At 32.4% G+C, this 13,978-nt stretch overlaps 1 protein-coding gene across 1 annotated transcript in view; it reads left to right on the forward strand.

The window, feature by feature from the left end:
- Positions 1 to 826: 826 nt before the first annotated feature.
- Positions 827 to 13,978, forward strand: part of LOC125051233 (adenylyl cyclase 78C) — a 73,423-nt gene continuing 60,271 nt past the window's right edge. The window contains exon 1 of the mRNA XM_047651445.1: positions 827 to 1,046. The gene's annotated coding sequence lies outside the window, so the exon portion shown is untranslated. The remainder of the gene's footprint in view (positions 1,047 to 13,978) is intronic.

Consider the following 13,978-nt stretch of genomic DNA (forward strand, 5'->3'; position numbering starts at 1 on the left):
ATCATTTTTGTAATGTTGAAGAGCTCGGGTTTACTAAATCACAAATCAATAAAGCAATTAGTAAAGTCGACAAGGGCGCAACGGGATAATGGGAGCTTACGTAAGTATAGTAGTCGTAATGAAAATTAACAACATAATTTAATCGTACCTTGATTGAAGATCTTAAATACCTTGTCCTAAGTTGCAAACTATTGAAAAATTTATTTGCTAAATAAAATTATAACTAGACTAAATTTATAACTTAATATTTCCGAAATTTTATTAAGAAATTTAGTGCAAATAGGTATAAACATAGAGAAAACATTAACAAACATATTGGATATAAAGTAAAGTATAACGATGAAATGAGTGTAGGCGGAAATGTCATTTACGTAGCCCTCGCAGAGAACAGAGGAAATTTGTATTCACTTAACACAAATTTTCTCTGATACACAAAGAGTGAGCAAGCCACCTCGTATGTTTCGCGAATTGAAGCTCATTTAATACAAATAATTATACGCTCAAGAAACTACAAGTTAAATTATTTATGTATAAATCTTCAATGTTGCGAATGAACGTGATACTATTTGAAGTATCGCAATGCAAGTACGTGCGAAAAGGGAACGTTAGAAACTCGTGTATATATCATTCAGTCAACCTGATAAATTTAAGTAGTTTATAAATTAATTATATAAAAATGTATTATTACATGGTTGCTCGTTGGTTCATGTGCATTTTAGTTTGTAAGACCTCAATAGTTCACTCAATATAAAACAATGTTTCGTTCTATAAGAAAAAATAAAACGAATGTGATTTGAGCCCGTAACACATTAGGATTATCAGGTGATTAGTGTGATACGGCTAACGATAAACTGTGAGTGAGGACAGCACCGGCACGTTTTGTTTTGAGTTCAGCCTGACAATTACTATGCATCATCCAGTACAGTTTTTGCTCAATACGTGAATACATGTGCCGTGTATTGTTAACGTTGTACGAGAGTTTGCTAAAGTTTAAATTTTTGACGTGACTGCTATTAAAACTCGGACACGATGTAAGGGAATTGTTGGTGAGTGATTTTATTATTAGTTACTGCAATAAGGTTTCATATTATGTTGTTATTTAACTAGATGATGAAAATCGATACACTAATCTCTGAACGTGTATGTTTAAAAAATAATTACACATTTACGCCAGATGTTTTTTAAATAGTTGTATATCTTTTAATTGGGGCTCCGCGTAAAGTACTTAAAGAGACATTACTTTTAAAAACTCCATTAGCTTCAGAATATATATATAAGAATATATATATAAGATCAACTCGGCATTGGTTTATTCGATGGTCATTAGAGCATCATCAGCGGACATCCTGCTTCGAAATCTTCAGTTCCTTTATAAGGAACTGAAGTTCATAAATCTGATCAAATACTTCCATAGTGAAAATTACTACGCAAAAATATGTCTGCTGGTATACCCGTATGTATCAATCTATTTAATATAATCCTTTAGCCAGTGATATTTTAAAATTTATGTAAAGGCGTTGGATATAATAGTAATATAAAATCTTACTGGAAAACGGAAGTACAGAAATCCGTGAATATGCAAGCTGAAAAGCAGACAGTAGGTCGGGACAGTTTCTATTTAACTTAAATTAACTTAATTTCAGAGTAGATACTAAGTTACGCTTGCATTCAAAATAACTATACAATATTTATGGTTATTTTAAACGGCTGCAGTTTGAAGCAGCTTTGAAGGCATAAATAAAGTAACTTACGTACTCTTTGATATGGGTTATATCCAAAATTACCTCTAAATATAAAACTATCTCACCTATACGAGTAGTATATCTATCTAATTTATAGGTTATAAGCTTGTAGAAAAGCAGTCGGAGGCACATCATTATGTTACATTACAATAACAAATAACATTCCTAAATGAAATCCATAATATTAAGCATTACAATGGCAATCAACACCCCTGTTTGGGCCTTGCCTTAGATTCTAACATCTGTTTCATTGATAATATTTCTATATGCTAGTCTAATAACCTAGATCAGCATTTTTTAAGTCTAAGGGTCTGTTTCACAATGTATGGATAAAGTACCAAATAGCTATGCAACACATAAATTATTTGAAAGATAAATTGTGCTGTTTGACATTCATCGGACTCATAACTTATGATGGACTTTATGTAACGAATAGCGCTATCTGACAGTCGTGAAACGCAACAATAGTGTTTATCCTACCAATAAGTAATGAATAGCTAATTTGGAACTTATGTAGAACTTATCCGTACATTGTGAAACAGACCCTAAGACATGCCAGTATTCTTACAATGCTTTATATACAGTACAGTATCTACGAATAAATGTAAATTGCGCTATGAAACAAGTTATGCTGTATCACGTATATTTTAGATCCGAACTACTGAGGTAGTACAACGCAAGTGCAATTAGCTGAAGTACTAAATGCCGTTAATCAAATCCCATTACACAGCACACTGTCTCTCAATTACAATACAATGGAGGAAATATACGGAAAACGGTGTTGAAATGCTTGTCACGAACTGCATTTAATTAATTGCACAAAAACATTATTATATCTATTCGAGATCTTTCATTGTTTTTATTCAAATGTATTTTTGTTAGATAAATTACTAAAATAATTAATTAATATTTTTTATAATGTGCTGTTTTCACTGTAATGTACTCGTACTCCTATTTCGTCTACTACTGATCGAGGCAATTTTTTTTAATGTTTGTTAAATTGCATGTTGTGTGGAGCAAGGTGTCATGGTTGCATCATCATTCCTATTCGCTTTTACTATGTAAAAGGAAATACTTGGGCGGCGGAGAGTGAATCTACACCCTTGATTTATCAATAAATGTAAATTTTGTCTTAATTCTTTAACAGTATTTCTTACTTAACGGCTACTCACTATACAATATCCCAACAATTACATTATACACAAAAGCCAAAAACAGAATAAACATTCAAACATAAACATAAGTTTTACCTATTTATGCAAATATAACAAAGTATATATTTATAATAACTTCTAAATTCTAAGATTCATTGATCATTTTAATATATATTTAATATAAAGGAAGAATAACAAAGCCATTATTCATACAAGATACCAGAGGTTTTTAGATTATTTTTTAATCATTTTTTGGTTACATTAAATATATCTATTTGCTGGTAATTTGTGTTATAATCTGAAGGTATATGATACATGACTGATTTACGTTAATAGTTGAAATAGTTGGGTTTGCCTTGTATTGTATGAAGAAGGGGTGTCAAATAGTAAAAGCGACAATAAGTCAGAGCAGTCAATTAAACCATTGCAAATAGCGTGTAACATTAGGTCGTATTGTTTACGTCTACATTCTACGGATTCAGTACCAAAGTACTTGCAGGAATCTTTGTAGCTGCTATACTTTCGGAAATCCGGATATCGGACTTAAGAAACTTTTTTTGAATGATCTCTATAGCTTCAATGTATTTCTTGTAGATTGGGGAACAAACAGTGCATGCATATTCTAGTGTGCTCCTAACAAATGTAAAGTACCTACAGGCATTTTATACAATTTATATTCTTAAAAGAGTTGCATACACGTTTGACGAATCCAAATTTAAAAGTCATAAGCATTCAAAAGTAAACACATTAATAAATATATTTTGAATTTAGACCTAATGTAACCGGGTTGAATGAAAAATGTTGTTTATTAGCGTATCGTCGCTTCTTACCAGCGTACGCAATAATTATTATCTTCCAACATTCGACGTTCATTTTTCATATTTGTTGTTGAGTAAGCCCACAACGAAAGTCATAATAAATCATTGACCGAAAATTTTCTCGCGTTAGGTTCATTTTCACGTGTAACAAGAGTTTAAGACAAATGAATGCAATATACTGCATTAGGTTACCAATGAGTTCTAAAATTGAAGTAAAATAAAAATTTTCATTAGCAATGTTTCTAACTGGCCCGTTCTAAACATTTTCAGTGTTACCCTACTATTGTTACCCATATATATATGGATAGCGATTGTATTTTCGTGAATAAATAAAATAAATTCATGTTATGAATGAATAATGGTATGGTATATGAATCTACCTCATAACTCTTATCCTCCTGATAAAATTAAGGTTGTAATGACGACATCAGACGACGCCATGTCGATTATGAAAATCCTTAGGTAAATATTTTAAAGACCCGTTGTAAAAGTTAAAAATTATCTAGCCTCGAGCTAGATATATTAAGCAAAAAGTAAGATAATTTAATATACAAATTTTAATTTTATATACAAATCACAGCACGTAAATACCATATTTACGACATTTTGGGAACATGAAACGACGTGATAAATTGCGATTTGAAAAATAACGATTACAGCGCAATTGAGCTCGAGTCGATATTCAGAGGCACCAACGAACGTTATCAAACGAATATCAGTATTTATCGCTACTTGATAATGGTCTAAAAGCTCACTGCCGTGTTAACATATATTTCGTCACTGGAAAGATTTCGATGAAATAACGGGTATGATTATCTGCTTTAGTTAGAAAGTATTAAACGATATATGCATGGATAATAATCTATGTCGCAATACAGTGAGAAAATGCTGCCAGGTGTAAGGTACTGGGACCAAACTTTTAAAATTTATTTTAGGTTTCTATTTATCCATTTTTCATTATTATTATTATGTGGGTTTGTAACAAATAATCTAATTAGCATTTAAATACGTTTATATTTATATAAGCTTAATATTACAAAAAACCAGTGGCGCTACAACACTGACAGCACATGAGCACATTGACAGAAAGTCAATTGGTGCTCAGTCGGGGATCGAACCTACGACCTCGGGGATGAGACTTGCAGGCTTAAGGCACTAGGCCAACAATCCTCTCAAGTTTAATATAGTTACCAATATAAATAAACATGTAGTATCGCATTCTGTAAAAGTGAATATGTGTAAAAAATAATGATATAATTCTTCTCACACTCTTAAAGTATCGGCACTTTCTGGTAGTGACCCGTAAATAGATAACCGAGATACAAAATAACCTCTTAAACCAAATCGTAGTTGTTACGTATTTTTTCAGATGTTAGTTCCCACATTACCTTTGTGTTAAATTCAACACCTTAGTTTGTAATACTTTTATATTGGAGTAACGAGAATCTCACGTTTATTTTTTAACGCTGTTTGTTCAGTTCGTGCCAGGTCGACCTTGAAAATTAATCTTTTATGTTTTTAAGTAGTTAAACATAATAATACGGAATACCTCTCTATAAAAAATTTAATTGAATCGCAGATGTTTTTTTAACTTATCTCTCGATTTGTAAAATTCCTTAAAACAGTGGCGCTAAAATTCTTGATCTTCGCCTCAGTTTCTTGTAAAGAAACTGTCTTAATAACTTGCCTATTGATGGTGATAATTTTTGGTTGGAAGGCATGCCGGTTTTCTCACGGTGTTTTTTCCCCTACGAGTAAGTGTTGATTGCATATAAAGAATAGTCCATAGCCGTGATTTGGACGCACGCCCGAGAGTAGCACGCTCAAGCTACTAGACCAACACTGCTCCTACGACTACAGGATTCTTGAACATCTGGAATTCTCGACGGCCTACAAGCCAGCTGTTACGTAAGATACTTATGCAGACGTATATCTGTTCATCTAAATAAACATCTTCTATTGAATTTTATGTGAATACATCTAAAATCAATGGGTGCGTTCAACTCATGTTTACAAGGAAACTGTACATCTTCCACGGTACTCAGCTTCCATTTTTATTGAGCAAATTTACGTTGCTTTTATATTGGCTTTACAAGTCCATACTAATAAATGTAACTGTAAATACGTTTATATTGCTAAGTGAAAAATCAAATATCTAACCACCATAACAATATGGTAATGACTTTTCGAAACTTCGAAACTGTAAGAAAAAAAACGGAGTTAATTTTTATCGTTTTCACAATGTTTATATTCGTAAACTAACCGTTGGACTTAATATATTTGCATTATTATTTAGGTGTTTAAAGCTCTTAATTAAGCAAAGAGGGTGTTAATGTGATTAAAAAAATGAGACGCCAACCAAAACATGTGACGAGTGTTGCATTATGTTACCTACTCATTACTTCGTGTATGACGTGACGATAATGAGTCAAGCGATACTTAATTGGAGCTACGTAAGAATCTCTAGAGTTTTCTGTAGTTAGTAAAGATTAAAGTGAATGTTTATTAGCCTTTTAATACAAATTTTTATTCAGGGAACTTAATTTTCGGGATTTGTATAATCTTGTTTAAGCTGTTAAAGTTTGTTTTAAAACTGAGACTTGAGCCACGGAGGTTGTTTTCGTATAAACTCATAGAAGACAAGATTGTTAGAAATTAAAAGTAGATAATTATCATAGAATTCTTATTGTCCAGATAATTTATATATAAAAAAAACATCGTTTTTGAAAATATTTTTTCTTTGTACAAGCTAAACTATATCATACGTCTTAATATTTTAAAGTTGATCGCTACATTAGATTATTGTCAATATCGAGGGTAGAGTAATATGGGAGAGTGGTGTCGTGCCTCTTCAGCTGATTAAATTTGCTGTCTTATATCGGTAATGGCGGCAATTTATTTTACAAATAGATATTATTTCACGACAGGTGATAAAAATAGTAAACTAATACTATCATATTACTATTATGCGTTTTATTTCTTTTCATTAATGGGATAGTGGCCAAGGTGCAGGTGAGTTACTTAAATAAAAGCAACGTTAGTAAAGAGGTGTAACCAGGAAAATACTCTTTTCATGGACACTCTATTAGACACTAAATTGTATCAGTTCGTACTGGCAGCATATTCTAAAATGAATTTTGTATTTGAACGGGACTTTCGATGATACCAACTCCATAGGAGCACTCATGATACATACAGAAGGTGCAGAGGGTTCTCTACGCATGATTTTTACGGGTTCAGATCTAAAAGGGGTTTATTGTTTACAGCGCAATTAATCAACCAAGTGAATATAAAAATTCTTGAAAAGGTATAACAATTCTGTTACAAGTATTTTGGGAATGCCAATAATATGCTGGTTATAAAATACTCTATTATAAAAAAAATGAAACCGCGGATAGAAGGTAGTCTGCTGAAAGGTTTAATTTCATTAACTTAAGGCGATGACTGATGACTAAGAACATAATTATACTACCTACTTGTTTCAAAAACCTGACATTGAAATTTAGTTTTTCTACAATAAGAATTTATTTCATTTTTACAGTAAATATATTTTTTCAGTTACCTCGATAATTTTTTTGTGATTAAGAATGAGATGATTTTTTATATTAACGTGCTTCATTATTGCGAAGAAAATAAATAGTAAAGTAAACAATATTTCAGTAAAACGTTTTCGTAATTTGTCCTGTCAAAGGAAGTTATCACGTGAGTGAGGGAAAATGAATTACCAACATATTGTGTTAGGGACTACACATAACCTTTATTTTATATTAAGACTTGTTTTTATACACTCCAAACAAATTATATCATTACTAATTGTATATTTCAGTGGGATTTATGTAAATGACAATTGAATTTGAAATTTACACTACACAAATGAAAATTGTAAATATTATAAATTTCAAACCTCATAATACATTAGAATTTATTAAACGTTTGAATGAAAACGTTATCAATTTATTTGTATTATCACGCCTTTTTTGCGAAGGGGTAGGCAACGGATCTCCACTTGCTACAATCGTGAAATCCTTGCCCGTTTTATACACCTTCAAGACATTCACCATGCATGCTCGTAGGTTTTGGGTACTTTTAACTTGTCCCTTCTCTAGTACCTCCTGGATTCGGTCCAGGTATCTACGACAAATCTTACCCAACCAGACTTGTCATTTTCACTGGAGTTATTCTACTCTCATTCTTTCTCTGCCACACCCAACATTCACACGTTAACATACTTCCGTGTGCTAACGTCGGGATAATCACTCCTCTATGTAGGGCCAGTCGAGCCTCAATTTAGATTTCTTGCCTACACATAAAGGAATGCAACGTCATTCACTCGTGTTTCTATATCATCGTCATACCTGCCACCCGGAGCATTCATACATTAGTACAGCCCTACGATTCTGTAACTCACTTCACGAACTCACACAGCGGTTTTTGCATCGGCGGTCTCTCTCAAATCAGTCGTGAAGCAGTCATTTTATGATTTGGCATTCTGATAAACAATAAAGTACAAGCTCCCACCTTTTCAGACCGCCGATGCGAAAACCGCTGTGTGAGTTGTGAAGTGAGTTACAGAATCGCAGGGCAGCTCCTTCAAAGACGCAAGGTTCACTTGGTTATCACCAAAAATTAATTAAATCACATTTCTTTTAGTGCCTCTCTATACTGGAGGTTGGTCGTCAGTATCTTGAAGTGTGTCATCATATTTAATTAATAGAAATTAGAAGAAACAGTTTGGCCTTGTAGGCGTGTGACGCGTAACCCAGAAGACATGAGTTAGATTTTGCGAAATTCTATATATTTGAGCAATAAATACGATAAAATTAATCGCTTATTCTGTCAAGGAAGATATCGAGACAAAACCGCAGGTTTAGGATCCAAAAAATCAGAGGTGTGTGTGAACACAGAGTAAAACAATTAATAAAAAATATCAACGAATTTGATGCAGAAATTCCAAGGGTTGTAGCACCGCTAATGGGTTTTCAATATTAGAAAGTGCAGCTTTAAATAGTTGACTTGCTACCGGAGAATAACAAAACAAGTAAATCAACTCTTTGAAAAGATTTTATAAAATTTACAGTCACATAATAATAATAATAATAATTATAATAAAAATAATGAATAATAACGCAGTTTAAGATAAGTTTTCCAAGGCAGTTTTTGCCGCGCACCACCGCTATGTGGAACCAGCTGCCCACTGAAGTATTTTCGAACCAATTCGATTCGGGTCCTTCAAGAACAGAGCGTACCAATTCTTGAAAGGCCGGCAACGCACTTGCGAGCCTTCAGGCAATGTGAGTGTCCATGGGCGGCGGTATCACTTAACATCAAGTGTCCTGCCCGTTTGCCTCATATTATATAAAAAAAATCTTTTAAGGGGTAATAAATTATACAAAAAACATTAAGTAATAGATTGAAAATCTTCTTTTATACGGTTTTGTTTGTGAAAATGTGAACTCTTTGTGGTTAACGTGATACTGTAACGCGCTATTGAGTTTTATGAGACAACGGCATAAACATACAGTATAAAAGCGTCTAGGGTGGCAGATAAATCTATATTGTTACTTCTCCAACTCCTCCTTCGTTAACGTTCGTGGCCTTAAGCCTGTGTCCAGCCTTGCGATTCTGTAACTCACTTTTCGAACTCGCACAGCGGTTTTCGCAGCGGCGGTCGCTCTCAAATCAGTCGTGAAGCAGTCATTTTATGATTTGGCATTCTGATAAGGTGGGAGCTTGTAGTTTATTGTTTATCAGAATGTCAAATCATAAAATGACTGCTTCACGACTGATTTGAGAGCGACCGCCGCTGCGAAAACCGCTGTGCGAGTTCGAAAAGTGAGTTACAGAATCGCAAGGCAGGAATATGATTTAGCAATAACACATTTACCATGTAAACAATTAAACGCATAGAATATCAAATTTAAAGCAAATATAAACCAACCTACTTTAAAAAATTTATACGCTGTAATACCTATACCTATAGCTCCGATGATTAAAGGACAAGGTATGGGCTAGTCATATACTGCGTTAATTTCTTTACAGATTATTTGATAGATATTTTCTTTTCTGGTAGTATAAAATATAATTATATATTTTTTAACTAAGAAATTGCGAACATTTATTTATCGCACAGCGTGTGTTCCAGATAAGTAGGAGTAGCTAAAGTCTAATAGTGATGTATTACAGCGTATACATTTTTCAATTGTATTTTTCAAATGTTTCAATTTGCTGCAAATTTGATATTCTATGCGTTTAGTTGGTTAAAGATTTTATTAAAATAATACACATTCGGCTCCAAACACATTAATTGATTGTTAAGAAATTTAATCAGGGTAACAAATATCGAAAATAACAGCATCACTTTGACAAAATAAATGTAAAAGAGTGGAATTTGACAAGATTTTCTTTTAAGTTTATAAACTTCTCATTGATTGATGATTTCCCGAGGAGTCTTGGCGAGCAGCGTGAGACCCTCATCCCTGAGGTCGTAAGTTCGATCCCCGGCTGTGCACCAATGGACTTTCTTTCTATGTGCGCAATAATAACAATGTTAATGTTTTCCTCTAACATTCGCTCGAACGGTGAAGGGAAACATCGTGAGGAAACCGACATGTCTTAAACCCAAAAAGTCGACTTGCCTATTAGATTGAAAAATTATCATGAAACAGATTCAGAAATCTGAGGCCCAGACCTAAAGAGGTTGTAGCGCAACTGACTTTTTTTAAACTTTTCTAGTAAAAAATAGAGATCAACTTTAGGAACTTTATCAAATCGTTATTACAATAATCATATTTTTTCTAAATTAGAGGCAAAAAGGACACTAAACTTGTGGTTATTTTAAGAAATGAAATTTCCTGTTAGATAAATTTAATTATTTATTAATTTATTTATTATGTACTTGTTATATTTTCCGGGTAAACTTTTAATAAAAATAACATGTTTTTGGTAATATTACGTAAATAAGGTGGTTAAGCATGTAATTCTCAACTTTGAGATCTTGCTTTTGAGCTCCTAATGTGTATGAATAGACTTTTCTTTGTATACAATTAACACTTACCTATAATCAAAATATGAGGAAATCATCATAAAAAACCAATTGTCTCAGATTTCTGTATCTGTTTCGTAATCTTTTTTTTTTGTATATTTTAATTGCTTTTCTAATAAGCAAGTGGTGGAGGTGAAAGCTGCTTCAGTACCTAACACACGCCATAGACTATTTGGATCTAAGGCGTATGTTCGATGTTTTCTGTCATCGTGTTAACAGCGGGAAGCGAACCCACAACCTCAAGGATGAGAGTCTCACGCTGCTCGCCAAGACTGCTCGGGAAATCATCATGCTTTAGACTTAAATTTCGGTAACGTGTGCCAAGCACGGCTTTGCCTGTACAGAGAAAATCAATTCAAAATGTATTTATTCATATTGGTAACTATGACGAACGTCAGTATTTAAAAACAATTGAAGGTTACAATTTACCTTTAACATTTCCCAAATCAATACGTTTTATTTCCCCATGATTTCGGAACTGGTTTGGGAATTTGGGAACAAGAAACTCTTTGCACGTCTTACCCGCCAAGTTTTTGGTTAATAACGAAAGGAGTACAGGATTTTACACATCTAACACAGATTTCCTTGATTAATGTGAAGTAAATGAAAAAGAAACCATTAAAATATGTTAGTCGATATATAACCCTTGCTCCTATCGTTCACAAATTCGTGGTTACGCCGTTATGCATTATTTTATTTAGATTATTGACACATTAAAATATGTCAAAAAATGTTTTGGAAATCCTGGGTTTTATTGCGTTACATTTCGTGATGATTCTTACGTATTTGTGAGGAAAACGTTTGATGACGTGAAACTACGTCTAGCAGAAATTGCAATTCATTCATAAATTGTTTCATTCATTTGATATTATTTATAAACAAGTTGTGAGTAATATAAATGTTAGTTAATTAGTGTTACGTAGTATATTGAAGCTTTTCCGTCTGTGTTTTCCAGTTACGTTTCAATTTTTTATAAGACATGCTAACAAACATTATTGAACGGATGATTAACGTTTAAAACTTGTTTTTTTTTAATAATATACCAAAACAATTGCAATTTTTGTCCTAAATTTAAATCCAAGAATTTAAGGAGTTAAAAATTTATCAACCGCCATCTTTTCAACTAACAGTTTCTTATGGGCAAGTTGGTAACGACTCTGTGCCGTGTCTAAGATTCCTTCTTAATGTGTTATTGTTTTGGAATTAAAAAAGGTAGATCTACTGTGGTCAACAAACGTCGGTGATTTGGAAAATCATTAATGAATACTTTTTATCCATATTCTTCATGAATATTGAGTAATAAACCTTGTTATAAATAAAAATATCCTTTTACTTATAAAAGCGTCAGCAATGCCTTTCTCTGAGTATCTGGGACAGAGTTGTACAACGATTACTTTATTATTTCTGTAATAATTACTGTATTTTTTCATGCAATATATATAATTAAAAGTTTAAAATAGTTTTATATCGTCGAATATATATGTATTCATATATTTATATATGTCATGCATGATATCGTTGGTATGCAGACGATCTAAGTTTACAGACTTCAGGAAGAATTATACAGATAAATGGTTCTATCTTTTAAAACTATCTTTACGTATATTTTCTTAGTCCTTCGTGTGCTATGCTAGAAAAAAAGAGATCTAAGGATTCTATTCAGAGTGCACACTTAAGTGTTAAGTATGACCTTCCTTATATTAAAGACGTATTGGATTTTGTCCTACGGGAGTCATATTAAGCCCCAAGTCTCAAAACCAACTTGAATTTACACACATCACTCAAGTAGGCGTATCTGTGGTCCGGTTTACGCTTCATTTGGTAAGGGACTCGTATATTCGACGCCAAATTACTTCTAACTTGGGATAAATTGTTGAAGGATACTAAAATAATAGATACGCATTTTTTTGTTTATACTCGTATTTGTATTGACTCTGAGCGAGTTATAATAGTAAAAGACCTACGTAACTACGAAAGCAGTGTTGCATCGTTGTTATATCTAATAAAATGTTGAAATCACATTAATAGAGAATTGCTGACTCGTTATTTTTAAGAGACGAAAGCTCATCACTACCTCTGAGTTATATGAAACCTTATTAGTAAAAAAATACAGGTCACATAGGCTTGTGCTGTGGACTGTGTCGAGTGACGAAGCTCGTGAAAAATTGCATTCCGCTCCACTGAGCATATATGCTCATATCTTATAGGGTTAATATACCCTCGTCCCTCATACAAGCATTTACTTGACGTATTAATTCGTTTAAAGCTAGTTTATAGTTTAAGCAATAGGTAAGTTATGCTTAAATTCAACTAGAACATTAGTATATAGGCTAATAATATAAGTTATAATTAAAACGTAATAATAACATTACATTTATATATTGTAATTTTTTTTATAGAAAACGTAATAACGATGGGGTTTCATATCTTGAAAATATTACGTTTAGGAAAAGCCACAACAGGACGGTAATATTAAATAAAATAAAGCCTTATTTCTCACGTCACATTATCTGTTGTTCTTCGGTTACACCGCAGAGGTCGCTCAAACAAGGTCAATTTCAATGGATCATTCGCCTTTCACAAGCAACTCATGTTATCTCGATACATTCATTGTAATTTGAAACTTATTGCATAAACAAACAACCTACAACACTAGGTACTATTTATTTTTTTATTTATTTAAATATATTTATTCACAAAAAAGTTACACCTTAAATCAAACCATGCCCCGCAAAACTGCTTACGCAGTTTGACTGCAGGTGACTCGCCTTAAATAAACATAACTTCTAAATCACTAAATTACTAACACTGCTACTACAACTAATACTAATACACTTAAATTACTTATAGGTTACAGCATATTTAACAAATGGTTTTTTAATAAACCTCTAAATATATAACAGGACCTTCTAAATTGGAACAAGTTTATAAAAGTCCAGCAATTAACGAATAAACTTTTCTTAATTAATAAAAGAATTCTAAAGTCTAAATTGATTTAATACTCAGAGATGTTATGACCCGCGATTTGTCGCGCATAACAAAACAAATTACATTTTATCTAAAATATATAGCTTATATATTAAATAAGAAATACATATAAATATTAGCTTAATATTATTACTTGTAAGTATAAATTTGAGATAGATATGGCGTAAAAAGACTTAGTAAACCTCGAAAGCACCAATTTATTTCGCTTTGATATTTATTTAAATAGATATTCAG

The sequence above is a fragment of the Pieris napi genome, chromosome 7 (genome assembly GCF_905475465.1).
Source record: "Pieris napi chromosome 7, ilPieNapi1.2, whole genome shotgun sequence".
NCBI classification, from domain to species: Eukaryota; Metazoa; Arthropoda; class Insecta; order Lepidoptera; family Pieridae; genus Pieris; species Pieris napi.